This window comes from Brienomyrus brachyistius, chromosome 6, assembly GCF_023856365.1.
Source record: "Brienomyrus brachyistius isolate T26 chromosome 6, BBRACH_0.4, whole genome shotgun sequence".
Lineage (NCBI taxonomy): Eukaryota > Metazoa > Chordata > Actinopteri > Osteoglossiformes > Mormyridae > Brienomyrus > Brienomyrus brachyistius.
Window position 1 is genome coordinate 4,300,923 of NC_064538.1, and position 27,097 is coordinate 4,328,019.

Genomic DNA, 27,097 nt, shown 5'->3' on the forward strand with positions numbered 1-27,097 from the left:
ATTCATCCTCATTATGACCAGTACGCATTCACCAGTATTCCTGTTGTGCAGTATCATCCAGTTAAGGACTGCTGATTAGCATTTTCTGGCCTAATCGCTGACCTGACTTTGCAAGTGGCAGGAGAAAACCTGAAACTGCTAGCAGCTCGCGAGACCCGATAATATTGCCAACAGTACATAAGACCACATTGCATATATGATGGATTTCCCGGTCACACTCTTTACTTCTCTACCGCTACAACAGTGGCTGACAAGGTCAGGGGTCAGAGGTCAAACATTCATAGGTTTGGCACCTTCTGCTGGGGCCTCATTCAACTCAGCTGGTAAGCATCGCTGAACAGAAGTAAGACGGGCCTTGTGGCTACATCTGATGCCTGCATAACACTTCTCTCACTCAATAAAGGAAGAAGACAAGGTGTAGCTATGGCGTACCACTGACAGCTGTAAGGTGATAATTTCCTACATGCAACACAGCCGGACATAGAGTCAGCGTTGAGATGCAGGGGGAAAGTGTTTTTTTTTTTTTTTTTTTTGTCGAAGTCAGACACAAAATCTGTTTCTTTAGCTCATGTCTGTCTGTTTCTGTGGTGAAGTAGACATTCGCCGAAAGTTTCAAAAAAGCGAAACGTGCTTCCTCCATCGACCCTCGTTTCACAGAATCTGAGGCACGTATGTGTGGCAGTCTGGAGGCTGGAGGGGGGCAGGGATGGGGGTTCGGGCAGGATACAAATTAATTTGCGTCTCCCTGTGTCCTGTCACACGGCGATATTAACCAGACAGACGCGTGGCTTTAAAACAGAGCGCCCAGTCGCTCCTTGAGGAATTCCCAGTTCGAGGAAGGGCACTGCAGATATGACTTGGTATCTCTCACTGGTACGCACACCCCAACAACCATCTTACTCATAATAGTGACCGTAACAATGATGTTAAATAGCTGCATTATCCCCAGAAGCAAATCTGACAAGCTCTTTCACGATAGTCATCCTTCACACTGGGGGATAGAGGTCAGCTGACCAAGGTGGACACTTTACTCCGAGGACAGGAGTAGAAAAGAAGATGTGTAAACAAAATGCATTTATTTGATCTGGACTTTTCCTGGATAAAGTAGCACTTTTCCTCAATTAGAGTAGACTTTCTTTTAAGAGGTGCCACGCTGATTGCCGGCTTTTTCCATAGCATATTCTTCCCAGTTCTCTAACTGGCCGCTGGTAGCCAAGCTATCAGGTTGTTTGGGTGTTTTGTAATACAACAAAGCAATTTGGCCAAAGCCTCCAGGAAAGCGGGGGGCATAAAGCAGTTCATTAAAATTCTCGCCACTTTTCTCGACTTCTTCTCCAAACTTTCCCAAATTTTCCATTAACGCCTGGGAGGGGTCCAGATGGCAGCGAGAGGTGTGAATCTGGACATGACCTGGGGCAGTGAAGCTCCACATTTCAGGGGAGCGATCCTCTGGACCTGAAGAGAGCAGGCGGGAGACTTCGGGGAAACTGATGAAGTAACTGTGAACATCTTGTTCGGTGCGCGGGCGATGACTGTAAATAGGTGCCGTTCGTGATAGGAGTTTTTTCCTTAATTTATGAGGAGTTAGATTTTTTTTTGGAAGGACCACACACAGGGAGCAGTCGCTCTCCCCCCGTATTACTGCACGGATTTGTGCAGTGAAGCCTACAGTGACATCCCCTCATGCATGGCTCTTTCGGCTATCCACTGCAAGTGCCCGCTCCCCCCCGATGAACGTCTCACTGACCAGGGACAGGGCCCGGCCTGTGTCCCCATGCTGCCCCCCCCCCCCCCCGTCAATCTGCTGACCCAGCTTTGTGCTTAAATCAGCCGCTGACGGACAGCCCCCCAACTCCTGCTCACGGTCGTGTGATCTTCTCCTCGTGACCCCCCCCGGGGGGGGGGGGGGGGATCCGTGAGAGGATGATATCCTCGTGATCTCTCGCCCCGCGTCAGAGTCGTCCTCACGTTGTACCTGATGAACTGCGGTAGGTATGGACATGGGGGGGCACGAAAGAGTACCTTGTCATCACCGCTACTTCTGCCCTGGTGACCTTCCAAGCCTCATCAGATGTCTGTCCTCCTTTAGTACACCTGAAGGGGCCCCCATATCCCCCCACACCATTCCCAAGCTACACCCCCCCCAAGCTAACCCTCCCACCCCCCACAACTACCCAGAGGTCCCCCACTGGCCCTTATTCTTGCCCCCGCCAACCTTAAAGTCTCAATAGACTCCCCTGGACACACAATAACGGCTGGAGGGAGACTAAGAATTCGCTCTGGTTACGAGGGGTTTGCGAGAGCACCTGGATGGGCTGGCTTCCTGGCCATGCTGTGAGGGGCCATTGTTTGGCATGTCAGCGACTGGCTCTTTTAATGGGCCTGTATATCATCGTTCTGATAATGGCAGATGACTGGGGGAGGGCCCCAGCGATGGGGAAAGGCTTAAATGCAGGACCCCAAATCCCATCCTGAAATCCTAGCACTTAACCCTAGCTCTGGGCATTGTGCACCTCCGAGGGAGGGTAGGGGGGGGAGCTGTGGTGGTGGTTATATATTTAATTATTTTTTTATTATTTTTTTGCCTCTTCTTATTCTTTTTAATGGAGACCTCTATCCGGTGCCGCCCCCCCCCAGTCCTTGTGGGGTTCTCACTGCTCACGATTTTTCAATGCTGACCTTTCAAAAAATGGAGAGGAGATTAGGCCCAGGCTAGAAATGTCTCATTTCACACCCCCTCACAGACACGACCGTCGTAAAGGTGCTGCAAAGACCAAGGGCACGTCGAGAGCAGGGAAACGTGTCGCGCACGCCTGTGCACGCCACGCACGCTGAGACGTTAGGGATGCACAAGTCGCCGTTAATGCGGAAACCTGGTGCAAACAGAAAAATGCATCACAAAAGCATGCATTCACACAGAAAAGAGTATATTTATGCACTGTAAATACATGCAAAATAATGGCATTATAGAACGTAAACGAATGTCAAAAACTACAGTGTGACTCAATTATCAGTGAATAAACATGCAAAGCCTTAACAGACCAAAGTGCCTCATGCTGAAGCCTTGACACCCCCCCCCCCCCCCCCCCCCACCCCCCAAATGTCATTATGAAACTTCTTTATCCCGCTGCTCTGTTTCACTCATCCGGTCGCCTAGGTGCATGAATATGGTATATGATGCCTAATATAAAATGGTACAAATAAGATTCAAAACCTTGTAGGAGCAGAAAGCCTTGTGAGGAAATGTTATAGGCTGGTTACATTTGGCTTCCGGTGTCAGAAGGACCATATGATGGCCTGACAGCTTCTTTGCATGACTGGTTCCTGAAAGACAATGCATTTTTGTAACATCGATCACACTCAACAATTTCCTTAGAATGTAACAGTGGATTAGAAGGAATTCATGGTACCTGTGGAGGCTGAAACAGAAGCCCCCCCCATCCTCAGGTGGAAATTTTCTGGTCGCTATATCCTTAACCGTTGCGCCCCCTACTGGTTGAGCCATGCAGCCTTTATTTTCTGCTCGTGATGCTCTTGCCATCGTTACACACTTAACCGGCTTTCTGATTCTGGCTATATTTATCATGTTTGGCAACACGTTTCTGGGAAAGGAAGAATATAAACATATATCCCATTCAACTGCGCGACACACGATTTGCAGACAAAAGCTTTGGAAACTCAAGTCAGTCGTTTCCAATTTTCATGAGGGTTTGAAATGGTTTCCATGGTAATTATATGAAGGCCCTGAAAAATAAAATGTATTGAGCTACAACACAAACATGGAAGAACATCACTGTGTGTGTGTGCGTGTGTGTGTGTGTGTGTGTGTGTGTGTGTGTGTGTTTACTCTAAAATATACTATACTGTAGAAAGTTCAGCCAAACATGAAACAGTGGCTAATGGGGTGAAAATTGCACGTCTGAATATTCAACCCCCTAGTTAAACTGCACTCCAAATTGAAGTAAACGCCATTGACAGACTCACTCAATTGAGCAGGATATTTTATGCTTTGCTTAGCCCCAACTAGAGCCCATAGCACCCCATCATGTACACTCTCGGTGGAAACAAAAGAAGCCAAGGCAAAAACAAAACCTCTACATTCTCAGAATTATGTGGCCCGAAACAATGGCTATCAACTGAAACTAGAGTTTGGAAATGAGCATCCATGGAGAGTCGGGCTGCAGAAAAGCCAAACACCTTCTGACATTCACTACATAGCTGCTCATTCCGCAATACCGCAGTGTACGTCAGTATCCAAATCTGCATCTCAGAGTCTAGTTCTCCTGATACATTAGAGTCAAATAAACTCATAAAAACAATAAGGTCTTGTTCAGTTTTAGCTCTTGTTTTGCTGCTCAGTCTTCACTTACAATAAAAAGAAATGGTTTGTATTTCCAAAATGGCACGCGAATCCTTTGAATACTTTGCAATGAGGAAGGATTTTAACAAAACCCCTTAGCTAAAGGAATCTTGCCATGACATTTAAATGATTGGGTAGCTCTAGAACAAGTTTACTGTTTATGGTCTAGCCAATAGGAATACTGGTCAACTTTCACAGTCATTTTTCACAGTAGTTTTCTACAGTAATTACACTATTAGTTATGCATACAATTTATCAGTTCATCATGAGAGCAGATTTAACATTCTGCTTGGCCTTTAAGTGTCCTCCCAGACAGCCGAGTGACTGAACACTCTGAAAAGGTGACACTCATTTCCTAGACAGAGTTCCCAGCTCAACGAAACACGAAAAGACGTTTGGCTGAGTACGGCTGAGTGCGGAGACCGGGCGGCTGGCTCGCCTCGTGCCGGTGTCATTCGTCACTCCCGGACCGAGCCCATTCCAAGAGTGAGATAATCACAGCAGAGTCCAGACGACATGAGATAAAAACGCTGGACCAGCAGCGAGCCGCTGCTGGCACAATGACCGACTGTACAGGCAGTATGACAGACCAGCCCAGTTACCCATCATCCTTTGCACAGCTACCATGGAGGACACCAAGGTCAAGACCTCTGCTTTTCTTTCCTTCTCATACTGTTTTGGTTTTCTCTCCATGAACACACTCACGTGACACACGTCCCTGATTTCCATTTGGCTGCAGCAATGCCGTCCTTATCTCCCTCTTCCTCTCTCTCTCTCTCTCTCTCTCTCTCTGAGGTGAAGGGTCAGATCAGATGAGGAATGCACAGCCTTCTTTATTTGCAATGGCTGGTTGAAAGTAATACGTTCAGCCCAAATTTTCTTCCCACATGTGTGTTTTGATTTCCCAAGACTCATTATAGGACAACAGTCATTCATCACAGTGTTGCGGCTGATGCTGTTCCTGAACTGAAAAATTCATACATTACAGCAAAACTGCATCTGGCTCGCAAACCTGCTTTGGCTTCCCATTCCCTCCATGTGACTCATTGACTTTTTTTTTAAGTATGTTGCTCTTTTATTTAATCCCGGATACTGTGAGCTGTCACCATCGAGAATGTTCTTACAAACGGGCATTTGAACAACCATCACGTTACCTGTACCACGTGATAGTTCATTAAAGGAATAACTTAAACAGAGCGAAGTGGCGAGCAGATTAAATGATTAATAAAAAAAAAATACGAAGAGAGACACCAGAAGCGTATTGGTAAGACAGGCGAAATGTAACTGAACATAAATTGCACCATATTTGGTGACGTTTCATTTCTCAGTTTTATATGTTTGATGTTTTGTCAGGTTGTGTTCCAATGTAAACCCCAGACAAGAGCAAACATCGGCACCGCGCTGCTCAGAAGCACAACCATAAAGCCGGGCGATCAAGTCTCAGGAGGTTAAGTCTGGTTCTCCTAATCTCCTGGCCCAACGTCCAGGTCCTCGGTCGTAACAGACCTGTACGAAATGACATGGAAATGGGAGATTTACAGAGTGTGAACGCGGTCGGAGTATTTCCTAGGCAGGCAGACCGGAGCAGCGCAGCAGCGGGCTAATTAACTCCCCCGGGGATGCGCGGCGCTCGGAGAAATGCGCGGTCCCAGTGTTGCTTGCCCATAAAAGGCATCCCCAAACACACATTCCCCCGGTGTGTCAGATGAGAACCAGTTAATGTGTCAGTAATTGGACAAACTGTATTTTTAGAACAAGACTTAAGATATCATAGAGCGCTCTACGCACCCCTAAACGTAGGACCGCCCTTGTCAAACGAAAATAAAACATAACTGTTTGTGGTGCAAAAAAGTATTGCGACGTTTTTAGTTACTGGCCGTGGCGAGCAGCCCGGGGCGGGCGGGTGCTGGGCGTGAGTTGGGCGGCGACACAAAGCGCAGGCGTGCGCTCTGCACATAGGCGAACGAAGGCGAGGAGGCTCGTTAGGGTTTTATTAGGGGTCTGCAAAAGGAGCCCTTGATGCAACGGCACAGACACGCAGGAAAAACAGGCCCCAGACGTCAACACACTTGGGTTTTGATTAGTCCCAGGCCTCATCTCGCTAGTTTGGCTCGGGGAAATATTACGCATTTTGACAGAGGCTGATATTTTCGCACACCTCTGTGACAATATACGCTGTACTGAGCATTTCGTCCATTCAGAAACCCGCACAGACATGCTTCATTCATAGCGTTACATCATACAAATATGCCACCCATTCTTAGATTGTTATGAAAAATAAAAATAAACATGATGGAAGAGGTCAGTCTACACAGGACTCGTTCACCTATTCATTTACAGTAAGGAAAAGCTCCCCTGTTCTAATATCTATGGGGAAGAGTCAATACATGTTTAATTTATACAACTCTAAATTTGTTAGTATGAGATTTTTCAAAATTTACAACCACTCATAAACATAAAAATAACCGTAAATGTGAAAGGTAATTGATATTAGCCAGGCTAATAGGGCCATATGTGAAAAATTATTAATCTATTATTAATAACGAGACGCCATAAAAATAAAACATTCACATTTGGCATTTCCTAAACGTTGCCCAGGTTTAGAAATATGGCAACTTTAAAGACCTGGTACAGACAACTGGGCTAATCGTATTGCGTGATTTGCATGAGAAATATTTTTATGTATGAGACGGAAAAGGTAAAAATGGCTATATTTTCAGATAAAGGAAGATTAAAATAGGTATTAATAATTCGAAGGATGTTTTTGTGGTGGGTTATAACACGATTTGGCGGCTATTCTGGAGAGCGTGCTTCTTACAATTCAAAATTAATTTACTTGATCGTTCTGGAGCCAGACACGTATCTCAATCACCCATAAAATATTGTTTAATAAATCTACTAAACTGTTTTTTAAGGCAGCTGCTGATTTGTGGGACTACCCTGAGATGAAGCACTTTGGCTCTAACAATAAACATATCCAAACATTTGCAGGGAGATTTAGTACGAAAATGTAAAAGAGCAATTGAGTGCAACACGCAGCAGAAGCACGTGCAGTAAATGTATTATTTAAGGTCTCACACCCAGAAACAATGAAACAAAAAATAAATAGTCAGCTCTAATTACTGCATTAACTTAGACTGTAAACTTCTTGGGGCGCAGCGTAAAAGTAAACATGCAACACCGATTATCACACTTTTTGTCAATTAATGGTTTATGCAAATGCTCCAGTCCTCTATAGGCGGCGAGAAAACAACTAATTTGGCGTTACAAAATCAGGCACATTAGAAGGTCAAAAATGGATAATCGATGCATATCTAATTAGACGGACGTGGTCAAACATTCAAACATTGCAACATAAATACCGCAAACACAATTAATACACATGGCTTTCCCTAACCCAGGACATCCATGCACACAGAACAGCGCGTAGACCGGTTAGACTTACTGAGTATATTCAAACATTATTAAGGCGGCAATTAGTCTATAAATTGGATTTGCGATTCTTAAACAGGAAATGTATTGCGTGCCACGCAACTCATACATCTCAGTATTACCTACTCCCGGTTACAAATGTGTTTTCCTTCAAAAAATAAATGAAAGGTTATCTAAAGTTGTTTAAAGTAGTATCAGCAGAAAGAGACGGAGTCTCATGCCTGTAATGTTTTGGTCATTAACTCTCCAAGGACCCTAAGAAACATGTAGCTACCCCTTATACGGAAGTTACAAGACGAAACATAGCTTTTGTGTTAATGATTAATCGGTCATATTTCCCCAGTCTTTCGTCCAGCCCACTTTTGTAGGTTTTCCGAGACCACTAAAATTGAAAAAGTTATTTCAAAAGTGTTTTACGGTTCTAAATATTTTAAAACTCCGTTATTACCTTACCTGTGCATAACAGGTGTCGTTTAGTACTTCATATAAATCCAGCATTACTATTTATAGCACCTAAGAAAATATAAAACCGTTTATTATGTAGAACTATTGTTAAAAAATCTCAGAATAGTCAATGTCGTGTTATTTAGTTTTTAGTATCCCCCTTCAGTATAAGAGGATCGCATATATTTGCATCTGTATATTTTACTAAGAAAATTTACGAGAATGTACATATAGACTTCAGAACGAAACAACATATTCTAACTGCGCATTAGTTTATTTGAAACACATACACACGCGGACACAAGGAGACGATGAAAATGTCATTAAATGATGTAGGCCTATTATATAAATTTAACTGAAAACGCTATGTAACAACAACATTTAGAAAGACTGGCTAAGTATGTGCGATCTACTTCAGCAACTATATCCATTCTCCCCGAACTAGCTTTATTGTATAAACCTGATGTTCCCTTTCGGTCTCAGCCTCCAACCCTTATTTCCAGTCTACGAGAATTTTTGGGGGGGATTAACACCTTTGCCCCGGTGACCAGATGAGTTTCCCGATCCCCAATGAGAATTCCTATAAGCGAGAGCCGCATAACATGCCTATAAGTTCTATGTACGTTGAAGGCATTTTATGCCTGCAATTCCCCAATCAGCCACCTGGGGGAGAGAATGAGGGTCCCCACCAAGAGGTCAAACAATTTAATGGGTGTGAGGTGTGGTTTGAATGGTATCATAATCTAGACTCGGTACAAGTCGTTCATTCTAATGACCAATCAAAATAACCTGACATTAAAATAGGGTAATTAATATATAATACATCTTGCCACTTTTGAGGTGTTCTTTGATTATAATTGACACTTCATTCAGCGCTGTAATTTTCTCCTTAGAAGGCAACGGCTTTGAATGAGCAAACCATTTTCTTCCCACAACGGGATAAAATCAATATGAATACGTGCTCCACGGCGTTAAATCCGCGGAAGCCACAGCTGACAGTGATTTACTTTGGAGGAGATTTTATTTAAAGCCACTCTCAAAAATGTACATTCTTTTTAACATCTGTACAGCTTAATGTTTTGCTGAAGCAATTCACGCTTTGCACCCATCTTTAGAGAAAAACAGAGGAATACGTATGATATGAGACTGCACAGTTTTCGGATACACATTTTGCACGTCAGTGTCTTTTAATTGATCGGATGGAGGATGCTGGCACTAAAACGTGTGGTGAGATGAAGGGCAGAGATCTGGCCGCTGTTTGGTCTCAGCTGTCCGAAGCCCGACGCCTCGCGACTCCTCCTGTTTCCTCGGGAGCCCGGATTCAGCTTCCTGTTCAAAGCGTGAGGTGCGGAACCTGCGGCAGAGAGGTCTGCGACCAGCCCCTCGGGGGTGGGCAGAAACACAAACTAGCATTTATTCACAGGGCTCAAATGAGGGAGAAAAGGAAAAACACTTGTTTAAAAAACTGCTGCACTAAGCAGAAACCCCCAAGTAATAAATCAGGTAACTATTTTCCCCTTTCCCACTTAATCCCATAAATGTTATTACAAAGGCTCCTATTGGAAACAGACCCATACCTCCGTCATGTATTTATATTACACCAAACGATGCTAACAGCATTAAATATAGATCAGCAATATGTCAAATTAAGGTCCCTTCATAAACATTTAATTAACCCACAACCACTAGCTTTATTATTATTTAGCTCATGGACCATTAGATACCGTAAACTAAAAATTAACCTCTGGTTGCTTTGGTGCAAAAGCTGTTCTCTGCCTGGGCAGCCCTCTGTATGATCTCATAAAAAATATCTGGGACTAAATATGAATGGACTAAACATTTAATGTATAAATCATTGTATTCATAATGCATTTGTTTACGCGTCATTTATTTACAATAGCAAACATCGCATTTAAACACCACAGCGTTGTTCACCTGCAAACATTTACTGAAGAGGAAGTCCAGTGGTTTTCAAAGTGTTGCTCCACTCACTTCCTTAAATCTCTTGCACGCTCTTTTAAAAGCACTGCCTTTTAAACTTGGAATGGTCTAAGTGCTGGGTACGGTAAACCCAATAATGTTAAGCTGGAAATTGTTTGTTGAAATTCTAAAAAACCCCATGTGGACAGCTGAAAACATTACTTATGTATTTGGCTACAAGTTATTACATGGACGGCATTATAAATGCAGTTCCGACATCTGTAACCTACTAACCTCTAAACGCGTTCGACTGTGGCGTAGAATAACAGCTTACCGATAGCGTATTTCCAGCGCAGGCTGTGATAGAACACTCAATAGGGTTGAGAGACACAATCTGGTTTCCAGACTAAACAAATCAAATACATCAACTCAGCCTCTAGCCTTTTTAAGGAAGATTTTCTTAGCAACAAAACGTATATTTACAGATGCATATTATGACTCCTAAACAATACAGAGAGAAAACGATAATGCCGTTTAATAATGTATTCATCTTTATTCTACACAGGTCAATGACACTCACATATGGGTACAGTTTGGAAAGAATTTAAATATTTGGTAACGCTTTACATTAACTGCACTGTCATAATGCATTCATAGGACATTCATAAGCAGCATGAAAGTATACCTTGATGTTCCAACATACCCTAACAGCTTGAATATACATTAATAACAAGCATTATACTATTATAATGTTTGTTATTGTGATATAATATTTGCTATTAATGTATATTAAAGCTGTTAAGGTATGTTAGGATGTTGAGATACACTTACATGCTGCTTATGAATGTTCTATGAATGCATTATAAATGCATTATGAAGGTGCAGTTAATGTGAAGCGTTACCAAATGCTCCCCTGGTCTCCATCTGTAAGTGTGTCCTTGTAAAATTGCTTTGAATACTTTCACATACATGTGAAAAAACATTAAACACAGTCCTTGTAAAAAGAAACGTATCAAATCAGTGAATAAAATGTGATTTATGGGAATAAAATGTAAATTTATGCAATCAGTCACACACACACCAGCAACACAAGAACAGTCAGAATGACTCGAAAGGGCTCTAGTTTTATGCAATTCTAACCTGCAGTAACAATTTAAAGTGACTAATTCAATTTTTATTCATACCAGGTTGAGCAACAATGTTGCAGAATCAATCTGGGCCGAAAACTGTGGTGCGTGTTTGTGGTAAATTCTGAAATGTATGGAAACAACAGATATATTCTCTGTTCCATTTTCTGTCTTAAAACATGTTTATCAGGTGGGAATGTTATCTAACTTAAGAAATGTTACAGGGACAGACGCTAATTAGACGCTAATTTTGTCCTGAACGTGTATTTTGAATTGCAGTCAGATCATAGATTTCTTTTTTAAGAAAGAAACCGTAGAGCTTCATTGTCTCCATGCTGCTGTTTATAATGCCAGTGCTCCCAGTGCTCCCAGTGCTCCCAGTGCTCCCAGTGCTCCCAGTGCTCCCTACTCAGTGCTAACTCTGCAGAACTGTCCCGCACAGGGTCCGCTTTGGGTCCAACGTGTGATTTCGAAGTCATCATCAGCAGAGCCTGGCTCTCCGAAGCAGGAGGGCAGGAAAAAAAGGTTGTAAAAAAGCAAAAAAGAGAAGCTCTCTTTGCGTGAGTGTCTCTAATTGGCAGCAGAGGGGAGCTGGAAGCTGACATCTGCAGCTCGTTCTTTGGTGATAGTAAATCAGGTTTGTTTCTCGACTGGCGCGGCTCCACTGAGCTCTCTCTCCGCTCTCTGGCCGGCGGAAACCCGGGGCCTGCTGAAGTGTAGGTCTCCAGCTCGCCGGGGCCCCCTCACTGTTTGGGTGGCCGGGCCATTTCAGCCATGAGGGATCTTCGCTAAAGGGGGTGGGTGGGGGGGGGGGGGTGTGGGATAGAGAGAGAGGTGCTGTATGATGATCTGTGAGTGCGCAGTGTTTACTCAAATGTGAGAACAGCCGACAGGCTGGACCCTCCCCTCAAACAGGCCATTAGGGCGTAACCCCTGACCAGGAAGGATGACGACACAATGCACCAGTTCATTCATCAGTTTCTAAGGTGCGCAGCGCTGCTCCAAGAGGGTCCAAATTTGCGCAGCTTTTAGGGGTGCGATTTAATTAGCGCTTAACTGACAGGCAGATGGGGCAGATGGGATGACTTACTCTCCAAGCACTGTCCTCCATAAAGCTGTTTGGGGCTCAGTTTAAGATAAGCCCCCCAGTCGGGGAGCTCCGGAACCAGGCATGGGCGGTCTCGGATCAGAACCGTGCGCTGCCTGCTGTTTTCACAATCAATGTGTCAAGATGCGGCTTTTCCCTGTGATAAATTGTCGATCTTTGTATAACATTCCCACAGAACAAGGAAATGCATCTTGTTTTTTTTTATTTTTTTTTATCTGTTTCAAATTACAGTTAACTGCATTGCGGGCAAACTGACTGTTGTTGACTCAGATGAGTATCTGTCTGTGTGTGAGTATCTGTCTGTGTTTGAGTATCTCTCTGTGTGTGAGTATCTCTCTGTGTGTGAGTATCTCTCTGTGTGTGAGTATCTGTCTGTGTGATGTTGCTTGCATCAAAACAGTTTTAAACATGTGGCCTTCTTCCCAGACAAGCATTTTTAAATTACTTCAGTGTGTACAAGCAAAAATTCATTTCCATTCTCTTAGAAAAACTCTTATTGCGCCACAATATAACTTATAATGGTGCCAAAAATCACTGATTAAATGCTTTTTTTGCAAATGAGTCATTTTCCTTCCTCCTATATGCACATACTTCTGCAGATATGCCCAACTGAGGACATTTACTACTCAAATTAAGTGTTAAAACTGGCAGCTGACCATCTACTAATAATGTTCTGCTGTTCACGTTTTTCAAGATGCCCTTTTCTGAGGTGAAGAAGTCTTTTTTATCTCATCTGGAAAAAAAAATTCTCATTAACATTTGTTAACAAGCTTTATGTTAAAATGTGCTTTGGATATTTTATTTTGAACATACCTTTCAGTGACAAGGTCTTATGCTGCTGGCTGAGGGTTGAATTTAATGCAAGTTACGTTCCCTGGTTTGGGTCTTGACCTTGACAGAACCTTTTTTTTCAGTCTTCCATTACTGGCACCAAGGAGAAACTGGGGAAAGACCTAAACCCATTGGTGTGTACCACTGGGCTCTGAAATACAGCGAGGGCTCTGCCTTTTAACAGCAACCCCTCACAATAACACTAACACCGCTAATTAAGACCTTGCTGTAAATACAGCAGGATTTAGAACATGCATTACAGTGTTATACCCGTGCAACAGAATCCCCATTGAGTCACTTACCACATAAATAAGACCATATGCAAATCTGATGACAGATGTGAAGATCCTACATACAGACTCTGCATGGCCGTGTTCAGAATAACTACGCTGAACTGCAACGTCACAGATAAATCGTGAATGCATCTGTCTCGTTATAAGCAAAGGAAACGCATGCGATGACAAGATCCCGTTAACTCCGTGGGCACCGGGGTCATGGCATGTTAAGAGACGTCAAGGGATTCGAAGTGGAAGTTCTGAAGAAGTGTCAAAACAATGAAGACTGCAATAACACTTAGGACACTTTAGGATGCTAATATGATACATGCGAATGGTGTGAGTACTGGTACAGAGCCACAAACTGCACAGACCCAGTCCGTGTGGCCACCCATCAGCACTATGGGGACAATCCATACTTCGCTGGGACTTTGGACCTGCCTAACAACCCCCCACGCACACACACACTATCTAAAGCCCCCTCCCACCAACACTTGCAGTCCAACAGGAGTCTCGACACTGCGGATCCCGGCTCCCATCCCGTGGATAACGTTTTACAAAGAACACGGGAGGTGAATTAATCAGCCTTCTCGGGCTGGCGTTCAACAGCAGAGTCCAATCCCACCTTTCAAGGGCGGCAAAAAGCAGACACCGGAGGTGTTTGACATCGCCAGGAGTTTTCCGACAGCCAGCCCTGGCCGCGACAGGCTGTTGTCGAGCTTGGGATTGCTCAAAATCCTAGGAAGATATCTGCAGCCACAGTGTTTTTTGGTATAGAGAGGCGTTCAGATTCAATGCAGTGCAGGTTCACACTGTCCATCTGCTCGCCGCCGCCAAAAACCTCCCGTGGAACGAAACGGCGGATCACAGAGCTCCCCACTGCGACATTTACATTCCATTCGTAGGTGATGGCAAAATTAAAAAAACAGAGGAGGATGAAAATATTTCCAGCTTAAATTACATTAAGTTTTCTTTTGTTTGTTTGCATGGAGTCACAGATGTAATATGCATATTTACATAGTGTCAAATCTGAGTCGTTGTTTGGAATTTAGGGACATATGTAATCACTGAAAATCCTCCCACAACTTTGTAAGCCGACTGGGAAGATTATTTAGAGAAAAAAAAAAACTGAGTTTGGCCAGATGCAGTACAACAGTTTTGTTCTGTTACATTCCCAGTCTCTGTTTATAGAGGGGAAATGTGAAATAAAATAAAAGAAAATATAAACTGGTTTTTGGATCTCTTGAGTGGCCCAGCCGGGGAAGGGATGATGATTATGGGCTGAATCCAGAGTGTCTTGCTCTCTGGTTATACCTGAGATAACTATGGGCTTAGACATAAAAACAAACCGCAGTACGGGGGGATTCACTGTTCTGACATTGAGGCTGGCTGCCATGTGATTGTCATGAACAGTGCAGGGATTTTTTTACTGTAGGTAGTCAGTAAATAAAATATAAAATAGCCTCTTTGGAACGAAACAACTTTACAATTTAACCCAATTACTGAAAACAGAAAGTAGACTAAATACCATGGCCTAAACATTTACATGTTGTAATAATTCGCTCCTTGTCAAACTGCATTAATAGATTTTGCAGCACCCTTCACAGAGTATGTGCATTTGCTGAGATTTTCACATTTGCTCAGATTGTCACATTTGTTCAAATTCTCACTCCAGACCACACATCACATCTTCCAACCCAAGTCCCCACTGCAGGTTGGGAGGTGGGCGGCAGGCTGGGGGCCACTGTACACATTTTCAGAGGCAAACGATGACATGTTACACCTCATAGAACTGAAAAAAGAATCAACGGAATGCGAGTAAAGTGCATGGGAGTAAAGTGCATGCAATATTAATAACAGTATAAATAATAATGATAACTCACTTATCTTCCAACCGATTGGAAGATAGGGTCTCGGAGAGGGTCTCTGACAGCACAGGGGTATGGGGTAGACCCAATTATCATCACTATTATTATTATTACTACTGTCTACCCACTCATTTTTACTCATACTCATTCATTCATACTCATCCTGTACAGGCGTGGGGGCCTGGAGACCATCCCCAGAAGCTACAGGCGCAAGGGGAACGACCCTGTAAGGGGGGGCCAACCCATGTGGTTGTTGTTCTTGTATAATGTGATTGTCCTGGTCACACGGCCTTGTCTGGTTACCTGGACACCTCTAGTTCACCCAAATAACCGCCCCACCCCCCTCCCCGCCCCCCCACACTAGGCCGCGTACACCTAGATAAAGCCCAAAGCGATGCCTGTGCGTATTGTCCTGCAGATGGTACTGACAAGACACGCCAGATTACGCAACATGTCCCAGTGTTTCTCCCTCACATGGCAGATTCACACAAAGCCAGGTTTAAGTTACCAGCCCACCCCCCACCCCCCCATCCCAACCCCTCAGCCAAGGGGTTCATGTGTTTTTCTCATCAAACCCCCTGGAGCAAATTTAATAACCAGAATCATGCATTATATTATCCATGCATGTAAAGATTATGATCAGTCACTGTTCATGCTCCTTTTATACGTCCCCAAACTCCCTGTCCAGGGTGCTGAAAGCATCCATCTCCTGCCTGCCCTAGAGAAGAAGATGCCCATCCCAGGAAAAAAAAAAACAGCCAACCGATCAATATATTATTTAGCAAGGTGGGCTGACAAAGCGCATTCTACAGCTGATTTTCCAGAAGACCGAAAGGCCTACGCTCTGCCAGCTCAGGGGGAAAAAAAGCTGAAAATGATTTCCTGGCCCCTTGCGAAGTAAAAAAATAAATAAATAAATAAAACAGGGAAATTATATGCCTGCATATGTATAAACAGAGTACAAGGGTAAAGTACAGAACTGTCTGTTCATCAGTGATACTTATCAGCGTTTGGCAACCGACTGAGTGCGCTGGTCACTGAGTTCAGGGGAACTGGGAAGGGGTTTGTCTGCAGTACAAAATATTTTGCTGCATACTATATGCCTAGGTGTTTGTGTGGCAGCACAGCATGAAAAGCAGTCCCAGGTCATAGCTCGTGCTACCTGCTGAAGACTTCCCAGCATGCATTGCATCCTCTGCCCGTCACGCTCCTTCACCCTCTCACCCTCCCCATGACGAACCAGTCCGGTACACATAACTTTCTTTTTGTGAAACTTTTTCCCCCCATTTCAGTGATACCGGTTGACTAGCTTTAATAAATCATTTCGGCATAAAGCAATTCGCGGCAGAAAGGAACGCTACATGAGCACACGGGATTATACGCTAATCGAGCGGGGGTGGAGAATGGGGTTGGGGGAGAGAACTATAAACCCCCGCAGGGCCAAATAATCTCACCTCAGCCAGAACAGACCTGAGCGAAAAACTGACCTCATCCACTTGGAGCCAGAGGTACTTTCATTAATACTGGGTCTGCTGGCGGAGCAGAGCAGCTCGCAGCTCGCTATAAAGGCGGTGCCTGTGTTCCTCTGCCAAGCCTGGCGCTGCTCGGCGGCCCAGAGTGGAATGGCCTGTAAGAGCCGCTCCCCTACACTGCCGCCGCAGAAAGGTTAGCGCTTTATTTCATTACCTGCGACTTACACGGGCACCTCAGTCCAGGCCGAGCACTTTTATGGACCGCGTTAATCTGTTATCGATATGAGGGGAATTCCAATTCATTCTGTAACTACGAAAGCGCCATCCACCCCCCACCCACAACCCTTCCTTAAGTAGAATACCTTTTAATTTCACGGGTAACTCATTTGGCCTCAGTTATTTTTCGATTTATGAACAGGCAACAGGCCAAATTATTTTCACGGGACGAGCTGCACAGTCGGTGTTGAAATGAATTTTAAAATGCTGGCAATCTTCCTCAGACCTTTACATCACTGCCTGCACTGATGTCAAAGCTGGGCTGTCACATTCAGTTGGGGATATGGTACACAATAACAATGATTATAATGCATCTATATACACTACACTACAAATTAAAATATTACCAGCATTTTACACAGTAAAACTATATACGTATACAAGACTATCGTAATCAGCAATCATACGCATCTACAGAGTCATTTAAAGTCTGTAAAAGCCGGACGAGAAATTTAAAGTCATTTAAACCAGAAAGTATGGTAATAAAAATTGTAATGAGCCTCATTTTTGTATCATCATTGAAAATAACATTAAGGCTCCCTCACGTTAATATACCAAAACTGCAAAGGTGAGCAGAAGCGCCGTTTTACATGGAGATGATTTGCTTTGTATGTTTGTTTTTTTTTTTGTTTTTTTGCAATTTTAACCAACTGTTTCAGGTTAACATATGGGAAATTGTGCGTGCATTACTTTATTTTTTAAAGTATTTATTATTATGTAATTTTTGCAACAGTAAAAATGACCCTATCGAATAAATATTTATTTTTACGCAAAACCGCCAGAAGGAAAAATCAGAAGAATCGTGCGCTCATGTGGACGGACCCCGCCAGCTCTGAAACTGATATAAACGGGGATGGCATCGGATTCCTCTTCGGATTAACGTTGTTTATTTGCGGCTGGAACGCTCACTTTCCCGAAGTGCCTACTATGCGTGACGGCGTTGAACAGCTCCCGTTTAATCACGGGAGAACCGAAAGCCGATTTATTCATTTAAAATCCTCCTTGTGCTTCACTAACGATAGTTACCATCCGCAGATACTTTACACACAAGCGCGCAAATCTTGCCTGCGGTCTAACTGCACCAACAGGCATTAGCGACCCCCGCATCGGGTGGCTGCTGGGTGCAGCATCTTATGAGAGAGAGGTGCGACGTACATGTGTTTTCCTCATTACCGCTACGTCGCTTAACAGTTATAACACTGAGCGCCGCGCTATGATCGCACCTCGGAGCTGCGGGGAAGGCGATAAAACGACCGGGGGAGCCGGAGACGGCGTGCGGGAGGCTCTCTGAACACGGCCGCTTTGTTCTCCGGGAGCTCGGGTGTCCCCGCTGCCGCGTCATTTAACACCGCAACTGTAAATTTTACATAAAACGTGTGAAATCACAGACTCTCATAGCACACCGGTGACATAAAGTGCATGTGTTAAGTCACACCGAATTCAGTCTGTGGAGTTTGTTTCCCCCAAGGGAGGTTTTCAAAAACAATTAACCTGGGCATCCAGCAGTTTAAAAGACAGCAGTCAAGTATTTTTTCAGGTACCGATACCAGCGTTTTATTAATAACAATGGACGGTTTTTTTGAAATTCCATTTGTAGAAGACTAAGGGTGGATAACAATATGTAGTCTAAAAATGACAAAGTATTATTTACTAAAAAAGAAAATCAACTAATAACATTTAAAGGAGAACAGGCTAACCTGAACTATATAAATTACTATACTTTGTCTTTACAAATAGGATAAAACTACAAGACTAAAACAACTGCAATTCAGCATGCAACATACTGCTGGTTTTGGAGGAGAGCATTCTAGGGTCCATAAAGTTGTAACAGGTCACAACCTCAGAGGAGCAGGATTAACATCAGGGCAAACCAACACTGAGGACCCAACAATATCAGTTTATGTGCGTCAGTACCCCGAGCTTCATTAACAATGAGAAACAGACTGCAGAAACATCTCACACCACTAGGGGGGCGCCTGATTTTTCTTACGATTCTAGAACAGGGATTTCCACCTCGGCTTTGTGCGTTATGTTTTTTGGATATCTGCTACACCACTGAAAAGCTGGAATGCACCGAGAGAGACGGCTATTATTAATCCAAGCCCCCGTCACAGAGAATTTCCGCACAGTTCTGGCACAAGGGGAAAGGAGAGGTATGGTCACACTTTTTGATGAATGTGTTATTTACAGGTACCAATGACAAGACACTAACCGGCCAGGGGCCCTCAGAGGCCTTGATGAAGGCAGCAGATGTTCCTGGCGCCGGTTTCTCTTCACGTCACACACGCGAAACACCTGCTTCCCCCGCGGCTAAATCTGGAGACCGGCCACTCACCCACCCCCCTTCTCTGGCTCATCTGCGTGCCGAAAGAATGCACGTTTCGGCGGTAGTCCATACTCATCAAGAGCATCTGAGTGCTGAATCGTACCTCGTCTTCCTTGCCGCACACATCTTGCGGTTCAGCATTCAGTAAGTAACGCGATGACTGCAATCGCGCAGCTGTTGAGCCTAAAAAAGTCTGGCTCATTTAATAAGAGACGACAACACGGAAACAGAATCTCAGAAACAATCTTTTTTTTTTATTCGCCAAGTACAGAGAAATACAAGGAATTTCATTTGGTGCGGGTGGCGTCATGACAGTACGTTTTGTATATAATATTGTTTTAAGTATAGATAGGTATTTCCTACAGGCCTGTGTATTATATATAGTATTAAATTGTTGTAAGCACATATGTAATACACACATAGATACATATCCGTGTAAATATTTTGAAGAACATATAAAAGTTATGGTGAACCTTAACTTTATTACCTTCCAATCAGCATTTTTAAAAATTTCATTTGCTAAATTGTATGTACATCTTTTTTTAAAACAACGTTAGAGCAAATAAATCATACCCCGAAGTCTCCATTGTTTACTTGGCCCAGGGTCAATAAATTAAAATGCAGGTACAGTTTCCTGTGTGGGCGTTTCCTGCTCGGAAGTTCAGGACATTAAGTCTGGTGGCTTGTAAACTGAGCCGGGAAGTTTAATTGATCTAAAAGAGTTTAATGTGGCGTGGTGAATCGCCAGTGACAACGTGGATTTATTCTGCGGGCTCCGCCGAAGAACATAATATTGGGGACATTTTACAGCTAAAGGGAAATTTTAATTAGTGCCACAAAAATGATTTACTTCATATTGACTTAAATTACAGCCCTGTGACAATGCAGGAATTAAGCTTGAAACCAGGCTGGAAGACTTTGAGTCGATTTTGCGTATAAAGAAAACCCGCATTCAGCCTGTGGGACTGACGCCCTCTTTAACACTTAACGGGTATGTTTAAGCAGCGTGCTGTGTGTTGAGTTTATCAAAAAGCCTCTGAATTCCTTTGATATTTGTTACAGATTTTAGGGAAACTCCACAATTACTGTAATGCTTCAAGGAAAAAGGATACTCTGCAGTAGAACAGGATAGGAAGTATCCAAAGCATGTTACATATTTACCAGTAAGGGGCGAATGAATGGGTGAACTCAAACTCTTATCTGCGCAATACATCTATTTCACAAATGGCTGCACAAATAAAATGTACATTATATCATCCATGAATCAAGGGGGGAGGGGTAAAGTCTTTGCAAATTTTTAAAATACAAACAATATTACATATGATGCATAATGCTTGACAGCATCTCGCAGTTAATTTAGGGCTTGGATATGAAATCGAGTCAATGTACTCAAACATATTTGTCTCCAAAGATTTTATTGATTAAGCGTTTTTACGGCCGAGTTGAAAAGGCCTTACTGAGGTCTTTTTACAGCCTAAGTCGAAAAAAATCAATCCGTTCCGAGGGAGCGACAGCCAACGCAACTGGAAAAGGCAGTCAGCTCTTCCGTGCTTCCTGGATGCCAGTATCTAATTCCTGACTGCCGGACAGGAAGCTTTCGTAACGGGACGGTGCACATGCTTTGCAGCTCCTGTAAGGGCCGCCACGGATCCCTCCGCTAAACGTATCACTCAGAGTGGTCCCGTCCGAACTGACCAGAGAACGCTTCCAGCGTTGATCCATTATTAGAAAGGGGTTCTGACACTTCTGGGTAGAGTGGCGGGGGGGGGGGGGGGGGGTAAAAAAAAACAGAAGGCGAGTGAAAGGACCCTGTTTTGGTGTCTTGAAATGGGACACCCCCAAAACAGAAAAGTTACGCAGAAGAATACCGGCATATAAGTCACCTCACATGTGTCCGGCCACCATGGCAACCGGCGCTCATAAAAGCAGTCGAGGTTCCCGGTAATTTACGTGCCTGTCTCAGTCTATTTACAACTCAGTCGAATCAATCCTCATCTATTATTTTTACTGGGACTAAGTTCTGTGGGTTATTAATTATTGTTTTTCTTGGGCAGTACTTGCACCTGCAAAAAGGTCTCCAACGTCGGCAGGACCCATGACCCGAAAATACAAAATCTGGCTTCTATATTTTTAATTACATATTCATTGAAACATTATTGTGACCGCAACTGAAACACACAGGTAGCTGGGAAAAAAAATCCGACTTTTTATACCCTTTGGGTTTTTAGATTCGTCTCCTTTTCTGACGTGACATTTACACAGTGTACAGAATTAGCTTTTCACACAAATGTCCTTTTTGTCTCCACTCTCTGCTGTCCTGGGTATCAGCCTTGCCCAGACAGGTGTAACAGGTAGGCTGGCTAATAACTACACTACAAACGGGAGCCTGTTCATTGCATAGAAGTGCCTTCTATTATTCCGATATGCAAAACCGTGCATTCGATGGCTGACCAATCAGAAACAAGGATCCCAGGGATCTGGAGTTGGCCCAGAGTTTTGCAGGAGATCAACGACGTGCCTACTGGGATATCTGACTCATTTCATGGTGCATGGACACCACCTTGGAAATGAGTGTGCTCAGGTCGTGGAAAGTTCTGGAAATAAATAGACCCCTCCATCTCCTCACTGACATTTGTTACACCTGTCCGTGCACACCTGGTTCAATAGTACAGCACTCTCCTGACCGGGTGACCCTAGACTGGCAAATATTTGCCTATGATTTGGACATCTTGACACATGCATTGAAATGAAGCTGTATTTGCCATTCGCACAAGAACAGATATACTGAAACCTATGGCAATGCGACTGCTCTGCTGAGCACACGATTTGAACCAACAACCTTCCACTAACAGGCACAGAATCTTAGCCCGCTGAGCCGCACACACTGCATTGTAATATTTTGTAGTATCTTGTACCTACCAAATACTTTCAATGTATTGCAATGAAATTATATTCAGTCCCTATGAATACTATATATGGGGATTTTACCCAATCACAGTTCCAGCAGTAATGGCAGCAGAAAGCGATTCCTATTCTGCACTCCATCCCAACGACTCTCTCCGTGGGGAAACGGCTCGGGCAAACCCTTTTTCCTTCTCTGTAGTTAATTACCCATTACCATATGCATTATCATAATGTGTCACAGTGCACTCTGCCCTAATGATGATGAGAGCCCCTTAATTAGTTGTCGAAAGCTAAACAGTCCGCGGCTGGGGGACTCGCTGGCTTAGAAGCACCTATTTCACCTCCCAGGGAAACGCAAAAAAAAAGGCCACAAAACTTGTCTAACCTTCAAGAAGTACCTTTATACATAATGCACGCTGGTTTCCCGTTCAAAGGTCTGAAAGAGGGTAATTATGGGACGTCAGCTGATAGACACTGCTTTTGGTCCCTGACAAAGGGTCACCACATAACTTTGCCTGCAACCTGGTAGAACAGACCCACGTGGATCTTGGAGCCAAACCAGAGTTCTTCCCCTGGCAAACTCACACCTGGCCTGGTTGCCTTGTACCGTACCCTAGCAAAATTGGCCCCCCTGCCCGCTCCCCTACCGGTCTGCAGTCACACTGTGCTTAACGACCTGGTCCTGACCACACTTTCGCCATCACCATGCGACTTCTTTGTGTAGGAATAGGAGAGAAAGCACAACTGTACAAGAGACAGGAATTCATAACTAATGTCCTTATTTCGTGGCTTATTTGGAGTCGGCGTGACGACGCATGGATTTAATTACTATGCAGCGTAGTTATTTCTGTTTATTTGCACTGCACGTATAACAAGATAATCCTGTATTCTTTGTTTTGCATCCAGCCGTTCCTGAATACTCTTGTCAGCCCAGATTTCTAGCAAACACTGCACCTCTGGAACAGACCAAGGTGATCCCTTTGCCACCATGTTTGTGCAATGTTTGTCTCTCCCCCCCCAACCCACTCAGACTAAAAAAATGGCAAGAGCAGGACATGCAATTAAATTAAGGCTTTTCAAAAGTTGTCCTGTCGTTTCCAAAAGGGAAATACGGATCAAATTAGGTGATGCGGGGGAGAAGGGGTGGGGTGCGGGGGGATGTTATGGACTGGCGCCCGACCAAGACCTTGCAGTGTCTTTCTTTTGCGTATTCGAGGGGGGGCGGTGACCCGGCCAGCCCGACACGAAAGTCACATTACGGGTGAGAAGCACAGTCAGCCCATTGTGGCCGGCTGCAGGACCCGGATCCGGCGGAGCCCTCCATGCCGGCCCATTGTCCGCTCCCGTTCAGGGGTCCCACAAGAACCCTTCACACTCTGGCGAACCTGAGAAGTCATGCGGCGGCCAAACGTGAAGGCGAGAAAGCCGTCGGGAGACAGGTGAAAAGTAAGACACAGGGAGCGAGCTCCCCCCCCCCCCCCCGGCTCCTCGGGTTGCAGGGGTCGGGGCTCCACGGGGAAGTGGGTTTACAGAGATACTGATGCACCCGCTGCTTGCGGAGAGCCTCTGATATGGGTGTGGCTCCTGGGGGGTGGGGGAGGTCCTCAACGCTGTTAGGCGATCGCTCCCTCCCAAACATGCAACTTCACACTCTGAAATTATTAGCATAACGCTAATCAGCTGGCCAGGGTGACTCGCAGCATACGTGGCAGTAATAGCCCTTCTGCTAGTGTGAAGACTCTGCGTTGGGGAGGGAAATGTATGCACTGGAAAAGTACATCTGATTGAGGTAGGTGGTCGTGGTGGTTAGGGAACAGTGCCCAGCACACTCTAGTCCCAAGAGGGGGTCCTGCTCTTGTACCCTTAAGCTGTGTACTTAACCTTAATTGCTTCAGTAAAAAACCCATCTGTATAAATGGCTGAAAAACACTGTAAACTTCGAGCAATGTGGCTAAGCTTGGAAGAAAATACCTGCAAAGGTTACAAATACTGCAGCATCTGTTGAAAGGGGCCAGAGCCTTCTGGCTGCCACGCTCAGACGACGCAGCCAAGGCGATGTGTTCAGGCCCATGGGCGTCGCTGGGAACCCGCAGTCACGGCTGACGACATCAACCGCCGGCCAGAGGGGAACCCTTCCAGGGTCCAGCGAGGGTCCAGCTGTGGGGGCAAAATCACTAAAGTGATGAGAGGGAAATCGAAAATACTGGACAGGTGAGACATAAAGAGAATCCCTGGTTGATATTATTAACCCACAAACGTGACACGTAACCCAGGCAATGCCATCATCTTTTAAACGAAAATATGGCTCAGCACCATAATTCCTCTCGCTAGCTTTTCCTTCACAGACTATTACGAAACAATAACAGTATTAACGGCTGGAGATTTCTCCCTTTTCCCTTTCCGAACTAGAAGGCAGGCTGTATTTTTCTTCTTTGCTTCTTGCTAAGTTAGCAGGAATCTATCAGAGCCCTGACACCTTTATTGGTGAGTGGAGACAGCCCTTTGGGTCAAGAGCCCTTGGCCCAAATCGCCGAGCGAATAATGGCTGATCCCCCGCGCCCCTCGTGACGCTGAAAGGTCCGCGCGCCGGGGGGTTCCCCGCGATGCTTCCTCACCGAGGCGCTCGCCGCTCCAATACATTTGGCGTAGGTAACCGTGTGTGCGTTTAGGGCAACATTTTCTACATGCGGGAAGTTTGCAGCGGTTTGTTTTTCATTACTGCCTGTCTGTAGCGCAGGGGGTGAAGAAAAAGGAACAGCTCAACGGTCTGGGACGCAGGGAAATTGAGAAACACGCTTTCTGACCCGGGCTTTGCCAGTCGTGAAATACGCTATGACATTTCAGACAAATCCAGGAATCTGCTCCGTGCAAAATTAAATGCTGAAAAAATTATATAAAATCGGCTGAAAACTTTACTGTAATAACGAAATAATGTTGAAGCCTGAAATACAGATGACATCAGATACATATATTAAGTATACACATATATGGGCTTTGCAGTCATTTAGTATGTTTGTGATATATTAAATGACTGTAGAGTCGCTTGACCTAAATAAATGAGACAAACAGGAAAAGCGGCCTCGCTGGCCGACCGGCTAGAGGTCTTTATGGCAGCAGGAGTTAAGCTACCGGCGTTAAGCTGCTCCCTGCGGTGCGGCTCAGGCCCGCTCTCATTGTTGACTGGCGCCCCCTAGTGAGAACTCTGCTGTCCTCGCACCAAAGAAGGAGGAACTGCTATCCAGCCTCCCACTGAGAGGGACCTATTTAATCTCGAAAAATAAAAATGCTGCATTGTTGGTTTTCCCTTTTTTTCCAGGGTAATGCTTGAGAGCGCACCTGCCTTCTCCGCGTAATTAAAGCCCCTTCTGCGGGCGATAGAAGGCTTTCGGAGCGCTGTTTTCTTTGCGCTCTTAACCTCAGTGTGACTTGAAGACATTAAAACCAACTTTCCTGAACGAAAGTCGTCCCCTAGGCTCCTTATTCCCCCGGACGCGAGAAGGTTCAGTTACCTCGTTAGTGTCCTGCAGGTAGAATAAGTCAGAGTTTAAGTTTGCCGCAGGCTCTGCACTTACGCAACGGGGACTTCATTCCTCTCTTCTATTAAAATAGTTACGCCTCATTAAGAAGCGGCATACTGATAAAGAGGTCAGTGCGATGTTAAGTACAGGCCTAACTGAAGTCGGGCAAACACGGAACACACGCTGATATGCTTTTCTATGAACTTTCTTTAACTGAGATGAATGTCTAACTTTGCGCTCCTGGGAAGAGAAACGCTGGAAAACACATACATGATTTATATAAATACAATGGGAGGATAAAACGCCTGCAAACGCAGATGTCATATGATGTCAACCAACATAATTTTTACTAAGCCACTTACATTTAGCACCCCCCCATCTAGGATACTTCACACTTCCACCGTAACACAATGTCGCTCCCGGCCCCGCATTTGTAGACAAACACACAATCGCTTGTTTTAAACCCCCCGTGCATGAAACATTCTGTAAAACTGCTACTTCCGATACATTATTTACACTTCGTTTGCTTTCATAAAATGCATTTTGGGTCTGTTTTCTATTTTCTGGTCATTGTATTTCCATTACGTCCTATTTAAACATTAACTACTGCTTTGTTTACGAAACACCCTCCCCCCTGCTTAAACATTTAAATGTTTGTCGGTCAGGACTTCTGCCTGCGTGCTTTTGACGGGAGCCGGCGCCTAAAATGTGCTGAGAGTTCAGCATTTATTGCCCCCCACCCCTTAAAAGGGCGCTTTCCCTGCCATTCACCCACCGCCGCTGCTGAACACGGGCTTTTGTACGGCGATAAAAACCGAAGTCGCTCGGTTCCTCCTTTCAATCCGAAGTAATGCACTGGCTCACATCAGACAAGTGTGGCGTGTCCCACTACTTCTCAGGTACTAGACTAAAATAAAATATGCATTTACTGTGTATTTCTATACATATGGTTTAAAATGCAGTGCATTACGCTATCTACCTCTCCCAGAAGTGCTAAAGATGTGCAGAAATTGTAGGCTACGTTTAATTCCGATTATACAGTTGGTTTCACCCTGTGGCCGGAAGCAATATTAAGTGCACGACTGTATTGCATTTATATGTTATTTTATCAGAATCAGGATCACTTTTATGCGCCAGGTAGTTTACCATATACGTGAAATTTGTTTCGTCCCGCCGCATGTAAAAAAAAAAAAAAAACGATAAAATCTACAGTACAGATTATACACAGAAGGCTAA

General features: G+C 44.4%; 1 long non-coding RNA gene across 1 annotated transcript; it reads right to left on the bottom strand.

Moving 5' to 3' along the window:
* Positions 1–20,388: 20,388 nt before the first annotated feature.
* On the bottom strand, positions 20,389–26,688 carry LOC125744956 (uncharacterized). The gene is made up of 3 exons (XR_007398533.1): positions 26,637–26,688; positions 24,315–24,500; positions 20,389–21,185 (listed from the first exon to the last, which is right to left on the bottom strand). It is a non-coding gene; the product is annotated as an uncharacterized LOC125744956 (long non-coding RNA).
* Between the last annotated feature and the right edge of the window lie 409 nt (positions 26,689–27,097).